This window comes from Rhodamnia argentea, chromosome 6, assembly GCF_020921035.1.
Source record: "Rhodamnia argentea isolate NSW1041297 chromosome 6, ASM2092103v1, whole genome shotgun sequence".
Lineage (NCBI taxonomy): Eukaryota > Viridiplantae > Streptophyta > Magnoliopsida > Myrtales > Myrtaceae > Rhodamnia > Rhodamnia argentea.
In genome coordinates, this window is record NC_063155.1 from 15,904,554 (window position 1) to 15,908,808 (window position 4,255).

Here is a 4,255-nt window from a genome sequence, read left to right on the forward strand (position 1 = left end):
AAAGTTTATTCAATGTACCTACATTTACCAAGATGGAGATAGATTGGGTGCGGTTAGAAGTTGCAGAGCATGGCATTTAGCCGAGAAATCAATTGTGACTTTCGAAATAGTAGTTATTATGCTCAATTCATTTTGATTATCCCAGTCATACTTTGGAGATGAATTGAGCATAATAACTTCATTCATCACAAGAATTCCTTTTCTCGGCTAAATGGTGTGTTATGCAACTTCCAAGCTCACCCAATCTATATCCATCTTGGTAAATGCCGGTACATCGGGTAATGCAGGTACATCGGGTAAACTTTTCAGCGACATGCATTGTATGATCTTCATCTTCTTCAAAGAATTGAATTGATTCAAACCTTCACCGCTCTCATCCGCCAATGACCATCTAACTTAGAGATACCGCAAATTTTCTAACTTTGACAAGTTAAATAATCGTTCGATTTCATAACTAGAAATGCCTAGAAACTTCATTGATTCCAATTCCCTCAAACCTGGAATCTCAACCAGATTTGATAAGTCACCGAGCTGTAACTTTTGTAGCCTCTTTAAGCGTGATAAATCAAGTGTGCTCTCCAGCAATTCCGAACTCGATATCTTCAATACCCTTGACCACTCCAAATATTCAAGAGTGATCAAGCGTACAAGCTAGTGTTCGTTGATGTAGTCTAAAAGTTCTACAAATTGCATTAGGGAATATTCCCCAGCTTCCTCATCCTCCTCCGGCTAGACATCCTCATCCTCACTAGTAGATACAAAATTCGGTTGGCTTACACACACTTCAAGATGATGGAAATGAACTAAGCTCAAGAGGTCTAGCAGAACAAAGTATTGAGCAGCTTTAACTACGAGGCATTTCAAACTCGAGGGAAGCTCCGGCAAAGGCCAAAGCTAGAGATTTGAGAGTTTAAGCTCTTAGAGGCTAGATAAACTACCGATCTTTCCGGCAATCTAGATTGGGATCCCATATAAGTCCAAGATCCTCGGACGAGTTAGGCTCTACTTATCCCATGGATACCATCCTTGATATACGGTCAAATCGAGGTACCAATCACTTCAAGTGTCTCCACCCCTCCAAGAGCACAAGGTATCGTGTGTATCTTCGTATGTCCCACCCCGATGACTTTTAACCTCTTCAAATTTCCAATGGAATCGGGGAGGATGGAGATCCTCGATAATTGTAAATCTAACTCGATCAATAATTTGAGTTCTCCAATATAATCTGGAAGCTCATGTAGATTCTTGCATGCACGCAAACAAAAAATTGTGAGATTCATGAACCTTTCAATAGAGCGAGGGAGTAGGATATTACCGTAATGAAATCGAATTTCAAATTTTGATTTTTAGATTACCTAGGGTCTCGTAAAGATTGAACGGTTTACCTCCGAGGACATTGATTTCAAGCAAGCATTCTAGAAAATCGATTTCATCCGACAACCCTTAGAGGGAATGGCATCTCCGGATATCCAGAGTAATTGGCAGCTTTAGCTTACTGATTGAGCTATCAATTATACACAATTTAACACACCATGCGAGAATCAATTTCTCCAACTTACCAATCTCAAAAATGTCAAATGTCTTAGTTAACTCTTCGCAATGTGTCAAATCTAAAACACTCAACCTTTTCATTTTTCTGTAGTGGAATAAAAAAACCAATCAAATGCCAATGAAAAGTAGAGAAAACAGTAGCATACAACTAGCTAGCAAAACTTAATTGATAAAAGTTGAAGTGATCGTGAGTGAGATGTGTTGGTACCTTGATTTGCCTCCATCCGACCCAATTGTGGGTGATGTTGCTCTTCGAAATGTTGACCATGACCAAATTCACCAGGTGAAAATTCGTTATCGAAAGATCTGGCGAGTAATAACACCAAGAAAGCCATCTCAAACTGCGAAGAAGATTTTTGTAGCCGCCCATGAAATTTATTGCTTTCCCTCGGAGGAGCCTTAGGTTTGGGAAACAAGCTAATCCTACAAGTGTTAAGTCATGACTTAGTGACCAGCCTATGTGCTTGTATATCCGGTTTTTCCTTCTAGAAGCAATAGAGAATATGAGTGTTGAACATAGAAAGCACTAATCCAAGAAACTAGTCTACAATATCTGTAGTTCTTCTTCGACCCCCTAAACTAATTAAATCAAATGCATGTTGTAACAAAACAATCGCCCCTTCTCCCTTTATGTCATTTACAACAACTTTATATAACCAACATACGGACTTGTCATAAACTAGTAAAGTGACATAAACAAATTTGAGGGGACAAACAAACGAGATAAAACAATGATTCAATTCGAATGTCAAAATACACAGTTAGTCCAACAGAGAAAAAGATCCAGCATCCTAGTCCCACATCCACGTCGGACTATGCGGGCAAAATCATACTTGTTTCGGGGTCAAAATCTATTAACGTAAAACAAGCTCTGAAAAAAATACAGTTCATAACAATCTACCAGCATTATCACAATTAGTCCACAAGGAGTATAAGTTGTCATCTCGTGTAGTTTTAAAGTTGCCTCTTTTCCAAAAATTCGAATGCACTTCATTATTTTACCGAAGAAGAAAATGAGAAAGAATATAGATCTTTAAATCTGTTTCCCATTTACACTCCAAGGAACACTGGATCTCACTCCCCGTAACACGGGGCCGTGGGTTTCTTACACAATTCAATAAAGAGTTTAGACAATACCATTTCATAACTTGTGTCACTCCTATCGAATTCATAACCTCTTTAGTTATCACATTTTTATCTCAACATCGTAAGGCGGGCCTGCAATTATCGATGTTCTCCTCGTGGTCATTATGTATTTTTCTTACCATTCACTAAAAGATATGGAAACATATTCATTCGCGACAAGATGTGCTCGTGAAAGATTGATGATAGTAACCATTCAATTAGATGATTTCGGAAAACAAGCGAACCCGAGGAATTATATTCGCATGCCTATTGGACCTCATTTTTTTTTTTTGTACGAGACCTCAGTTGAAGGGGTGATTTTTTTTTTTTTGGAACCAATGTTCAGGCATCAGAGTTGCTTCTATTTGCTCATAATGTCAAACTGAATTTGATTTATAAAGATCAAATTCGAGATTGCAATAAAAGATACTTGCTCCTATTTGCCCCCTAGTCATTTATAGCCCCACCTAACAATTTAGGTAAATAACGGACCGAAGTTAGGCTCAGTATCCGTGAGCCTACCTCATCATCCATTCTCTTCTAGTTCCCGGACAACAATATCTGGTGAAGGTAATGGCTTCGATTTGGACAACATCGACCACGTCTTCGACCTCCCGAACGGCTTCTTTTGTGCCGTCATGGATCGAAGACATGGAGCCACACCCCTCAGAGGGAAATCGGGTATTGCCAACAATGCCCTGGCAAGGTCTAATGGACCGACCACGTCGGTCCAAAGCCATCTCTCTACTTCAACGAGGGCATGTTTGTGTACCAGCCAAACCTCAACACTTACCACGATTTGCTAGGAACCCTCAAGATCACACCTTCGACTCCATTTGTAGAACAAGACTTCTTGAACATGTACTTCAAGGACATCTACAAACCAATTCCTAATGTGTAGAACCTCGTGCTCGTGATGCTGTGACGTCACCCCGAGAACATCGAATTGGACAAGGTGAAGGTCGTTCACTATTGTGCCGCGGGGTCGAAGCCATGGAGGTACACGGGCAAGGGAGAGAACGTGGACCGGGACGACGTCAAGATGCTGGTGAAGAAGTGGTGGGATATCTATGATGACGAGTCTTTGGACTATAAGAATATCATGGCCAGAGATGAAGCGGCGAAGCAAACGAAATGGGATCGGTTCCTTGCGGCCTTGGCGAAGGCCGGAGCTTTCCTCTTCATAACCGCCCTGTTCGCAGCCTAGCTGTTTGGAATTAGGGTTGTGGTTTTAAGTGTGTAGAGCAATTATAGAGACAGACACGATTGGAATTGGTTGCTCTTTTCGTTAAGTCAAACGGAATTTCAAATTAACATGTATGTTATACTTGTATTGTATATGTGGTAGTGGAATTTCTCTTTAAGTGAAGTAAATTATCAATAGGGACCATTATATTAAAATAATGGAGACCTACGTCTATAGATCATTTACCCTATGTTTTCTTATGTAATTTGGAAATCTTGGAAATTTGGACGACTCTTTTGTAAATTATGTTTATGAAGTAGCATGTATTATTTATTCACGTTCCGTATATATGATTCATGCATTCATATCATTTTATGGGTTGTCACATCATCT

General features: G+C 39.8%; 1 pseudogene; it reads left to right on the plus strand.

Annotated features, from left to right (window-relative positions):
* Positions 1-211: 211 nt before the first annotated feature.
* Positions 212-3,924, plus strand: LOC115756170 (annotated as a pseudogene).
* The last annotated feature ends 331 nt before the right edge of the window (positions 3,925-4,255 follow it).